Below are 5,616 nucleotides of genomic sequence, written 5' to 3'. Positions count from 1 at the left end.
AACTTTATGTGGTCCAATGGGGGGCCTCTGCATTGTTTGAAATTCCCCTTACACGCCTGGGGCAAGGCTAAGGCCTTAAAGGCTGCCCGGACCAGAACCCCTCATCTTCTCTGGAGCAGCAGGGCAGCGAAGGGTCTACTAACCTCATGGGTGATAAGATGATTTATGACAACGCATTACCCCATTTTGCACATACATCTTAAATGACGGAATGATTTATGGCCCTCATAAAAGCAGGGCAAACAGGTTGTAAATCAATTTTAAATAAACTGCGGCCAACATTTCCCAAACCAATAACAGAGTCATGCACTACTTTTATTCACGGGAATGGGCCGTCTGGAGGGGTTTCCGCAAAAGTAACATCGGAATGTCAGAGTGTGGTCCTACACCACAGTGTACAGCAAAAGTAAGACACAGGGGAGAGGGGTGACAACAATAAAATCCACGGCAGGCATAGGAGTAGTCTAGCTGTAATCCCCAAAGAACAAAGCAAAAGGCAGCAAATGGGTATATTACACAAAGGCAAATCGTGCCAAACAGTAACACACCCCAAAGTCGCACAGCGCAAATGCAAATAGGCAACCACCTGCAAAAGAAGAGCGGCATGCAAGTCCAAAGCACACACACGAAATGGGAAGAATGGGGGAGGATGTAGCCACAACAGGCAGGGTGGGGGAGGGGCATACCAAAGTAGACCATGGGATTGAGGGGTTTTAGCCACAGCAGTGGGTGGGATGGGGACACAGCAGAGTATGGGGAAACACCTTCTTTTGAGGGGGATAGGGCAGGCGAGTCACATAGGAAAGCTCCTACTCAGCAAACAATGGACACATTAACCTGCTAAACACACAAGAATTCAACTCCTAGACAAAGGCAACAATGAATAACAGCGCGCCCCTGCAGCGCAGATTGATGAAAAGTTCATCTAAAAGCGGTGACGACTTTTCAAGCAGAGGAACAAATAACAATTGGTGAAGCAACAAGGTTTCACTAGAAGGGGAGAAATAAACGACTTGTAGGTATGCAGGCAGGAGGTTAAAGAATGTTATAACCCCTAGCAAAATACAATTTAATCAGCCAAATCTGAAACAATGAACATTCAGGGAGGTAATAGCATGCACTTCTTTGCTTCACTTGGCACCAAGAAGCCCCTGAGCTGGAATGCAGAAAGTTAAGTGTCCCTCCTCTCCCGCCCATGTCCCGATTAAAGCCAAATGCCATATACACAGGGTCCGCAGGGCAGCTTTCCTGATTGCAGGATCCCAGAGTGCATTTCCAGGAGACATTCATGAAAGTCAGCTCTACAAGTGAGGCAAACGTTATGTTCCACTTACAAGGGAGGGAAGAAGGGAGATTGTTGGACCCTGGAGTGACCTTCAGTCACGTCCTAGGGCCCTCTTCACTCCCGGGTGAAGTGACGTGCGCTGCACCCTGGTGTTGTTAATGTGATTATGTGGCCCACACGTGTCCTTGTAAAGTATACATTTAACCTGAGGATTTATTGGCACAATCATATATAATATTTGTGTTACTCAACTCATTGGTATTCACATCTGAAGGACGAATGACTGGACGCACCTGCAGAGACTCCGACAAGGAAACGAAAAACAGACCCCTGCAGTGAGTGCATTAGCCCACAGTGACACCAAACATGGCTTCACATCAATGAAAGGGGACCTATAAGTCACCTATTTGTCTAACCTTTAGTTGCTGAAGGTTAAGTGCAAAGTTAATAAGTGTGAGGATACCCTTGCACTAGCAAAGGTGCCCCCAAATAGTTCAGGGCCTTTTCCCAGGACTTTGTGAGTGCTGGGATGCCTTTACATTGGTGCATTTCATATAGGTCAATACCTATATGTAGCTTCACAATGGTAACTCCGAATATGGTCATGCAAGGTGTCTAAGATCATGGAATTGTCCCCCCATTCCAAATCTGGTATTGGGGAGACAATTTAATGCATCCTGGGGCTCAACTGTGGACCCCCAGTACTGCAAAACCAGCTCTCTGAGGCTTGCACTGCAGCTACAGCTGCTGCCACCTCACAGACAGGGTTCTGCCTTCCTGGGGTCTGAGCAGCTCAGTCCAAGAAATGCAGAACAAAGCATTTCCTTTGGGAGCAGGGTGTTATATCCTTTCCCTTTGGAAATAGGTGTTACAGGCTGGGGAGGGGTAGCCTTCCCCAGCCTCTAGAAATGCTTTGAAGGGCACAGATGGTGCCCTCCTTGCATAAGCCAGTCTACACCGGTTCAGGGACCCCTTGTCCATGCTCTGGCGCGAAACTGGACAAAGGAAAGGGGAGTGGTCACTACCCTGTCCATCACCACCCCATTGCAAAATTCCTTCGTGCACAGCCTGGCCCAGGCCCCCAGCACTCTATCCTGCGATGCTCAACTCGCTGAGTTGATCTCCGGCGGCGTGGGACCTTCCTTTGTAGTGCTGCACCAACCGCATTTTGCACCTCCTTTGTCCCTGTGTCCTGGGACTGCCGTGGGTGCTATCTGGTGCGCTGAGGGCTCAATGAAGAGCTGAGAGCCACCTCTTCCTCCTCACACAGAGTAAGACCCCAAGGTCCCTCCTGGGTTCAGATAGTGCCTAGTTGATGCAAAACACAACTTTGCCAGAACCAAGGTTTGTTGGAGGAATCCAGCACCAAAACTCACCTACATCCAACTGCACGACGTGGGACATCCTTTGCATCATGCAGGAACCCACTGGCATCTTCCTAGGATGCATTTCTGGAGTCTTTGTCCAACTGGGGATTCTTCTTTTGGACCCTCTTCTGGGTTGGCAGGGGCGCCTGTCCTTCCTGGAACTTCTTTCAACTTCTGGACTTGGTCTCCTTCTTTTGTAGGTCTTCAGGTCCATGAATCCACAGTTTGTTGGTTGCAGACTTGTCAGGTTCTTGCAAAAATTTCAACCATGAGGTGTAGTGTGTCCTAAGGAAACTTGTAGTACCTTACTCCTGCTTTTCTGGACTCTGAGGTGGGGTAATTTACTTACCTTTACTGTATTCTTACTCTACCAGCGATTCTGCACACACTACACTTGTCTAGGAGGGAATTCCTGGTTCACATTCCACTTTCTTAGTATATGGTTTGTGTTGCACCTAGACCAATTTTCTCCCATTGCATTCTATAGGATTTCCCACTGTTTGCATTGTTCTATGACTATTTACTTGTCCAGTTTTGGTGTCTAGTGCACATATTGTGTATAATACATACCTCCAGAAGGTGTATTGCCTCTAAGATATTTTTGGTACTGTGTCACCCAAATAAATACCTTTCTTTTTGGTAACACTGAGTATTGTCTTTACTTGTGTATAAGTACTGTGTGACTATAAGTGGTATTGCAGGAGCTTTGCATGTCTCCTAGTTCAGCCTAAGCTGTTCTGCTATAGCTACCTCTGTCAGCCTAAGCTGCTAGAACACTACTACATTTCACTAGTAAGGGATAACTGGACATGGTATAAGGTGTAAGAACCCAAGGTAACCACTACAAACCTGGCCAGCCTCCTACATCTTTGAGCTGGCGGATTTGTGTGTGTGGCTGAATAATGACGGATTGGTGTGTGTGTGTCATAATATGGTAAGCGGCTATCCGTCGCCGCCATGGTATGTTGGGGGCAGTCAGCATGGCGGTAAGTGGGATTTACTGCCAATGTCATAATGATGGCCTATATGTTTTCCTCTCGCCCTAAAAAGCAGATGTATAGAGTTATTTTCTAAACTAAATTGTATTATAAGATATAATATCAAACCAGATGCAATTTCTATCTTTTTTTAAGATCAAATAAGAATCATAGGATATTAGAATGTTATTTTGAGAAGCACCATATCACGATTAGTTTATGATTAATCATGATGAATGACATGTAGTTGCTGGCACTTTTAAACCATCAATAGGGAACTGACCAGTTATTTTAATTGAACTCTGTTGTACTATATACAGTGTTTAATATGTAAAATAATATGTTTTCTTAGTAGCCTGTGCAGTGTCAAAAGCCAGGATGCCAATTGCAAAGACTGTGTAGCCTTGATTTCACCTCACACTTCTTTAGTCCACCATGAGACATCCCCTACTCCTTTATCTCACTGTTGCAGGTTCTTTCATCATTGTTTTTTCCCCTTTTCACAGTTTTTCCGACTGTCTCTTCCTCCTGATATTATCTCCTTGTGCCTTTTTCTATTTCTTACTATAGGTCGAAGTCTAATGAGGAACAATGAGTGCAGGACCTCAAAAATGTGTGCTGGTGGCCTATTTGCAACTCCAGCTCCATTTTAGCACTGTTTGACATAAAAATAAAACAGGAAAATGAGATATGTTTTTTAAATGTTTAAAGCTCACCTGCATCATATAAAAATGTGAATGTCAAATGTCAGAATGAGTTGTTCATACCGCCTGAATTTTACTCCAAAATCCTGTAAAAGATATAGGGCCAGATGTAGGAAGGCTTTTGCGCCTCGCAAACGGCGAAAAACGCCATTTGCGAGGCGCAAAAGCCCTTACGCGATGCAGTATCACATTTTGCGAGTCGGTGCCGACTCGCAAAATGTGATTGCGACTCGCAAATAGGAAGGGGTGTTCCCTTCCTATATGCGACCGCATCGCGATGTAGAGTTGCTTTGCGACCGCAACTCGCAGTTACCATCCACTTGAAGTGGTAACTCATTCGCAAAAGGGAAGGGGTCCCCATGGGACCCCTTCCCCTTTGTGAATGCAAAAAAAAAATGTTTCAGAGCAGGCAGTGGTCCTATGGACCACTGCCTACTCTGAAAAAAACAAAACTAAATGGTTTCGGTATTTTTTCTTTTTGCAGCTTGTTTTCCTTTAAGGAAAATAGGCTGCAAAAAGAAAAAAAAAACTGCTTTATTTAAAAGCAGTCACAGAGATGGTGGTCAGCTGTCTCCAGCAGGCCACCATCCCTGTGAGTGAGAGGCGCAAAAACCCTTACGCGATGCAGAATCACATTTTGCTTGTCGGTGCCGACTCGCAAAATGTGATTGCGACTCGCAAATAGGAAGGGGTGTTCCCTTCCTTTATGCGACTGCATCGCGATGTAGAGGTCGCAAACCAACTCGCAGTTACCATCCACTTGAAGTGGGTGGTAACTCATTCGCAAAAGGGAAGGGGTCCCCATGGGACCCCTTCCCCTTTGTGAATGCAAAAAAAAATATTTTTCAGAGCAGGCAGTGGTCCTATGGACCACTGCCTACTCTGAAAAAAACGAAACTAAATGGTTTTGGTATTATTTCTTTTTGCAGCTCGTTTTCCTTTAAGGAAAACGGGCTGCAAAAAGAAAAAAAAACTGCTTTATTTAAAAGCAGTCACAGAGATGGTGGTCTGCTGTCTCCAGCAGGCCACCATCCCTGTGAGTGCCTAGACTCGCTATGGGGTCACAAAATGCGACCCACCTCATGAATATTGATGAGGTGGGTCTTTGCGACCCCATAGCGAGTCGCAGAAGGTGTCTGAGACACCTTTCTGCATAACATTTTGCGAGGTGCAAATTGTGAGTCGCTAGTACTCGCAATTTGCACCTCGCAAAATGTTTTTTTCCTACATCTGGCCCATATTTTCTTTGCACTATTCATAAATTTGTTGATGTCGTGTTAGAT

General features: G+C 45.4%; 1 pseudogene; it reads left to right on the top strand.

Moving 5' to 3' along the window:
• The first annotated feature begins 5,109 nt into the window (after positions 1 to 5,109).
• On the top strand, positions 5,110 to 5,230 carry LOC138268911 (small nucleolar RNA SNORA35; annotated as a pseudogene).
• The last annotated feature ends 386 nt before the right edge of the window (positions 5,231 to 5,616 follow it).

The sequence above is a fragment of the Pleurodeles waltl genome, chromosome 12 (assembly GCF_031143425.1).
Source record: "Pleurodeles waltl isolate 20211129_DDA chromosome 12, aPleWal1.hap1.20221129, whole genome shotgun sequence".
NCBI lineage: Eukaryota > Metazoa > Chordata > Amphibia > Caudata > Salamandridae > Pleurodeles > Pleurodeles waltl.
This window is presented reverse-complemented; position numbering and strand designations above follow the sequence as displayed.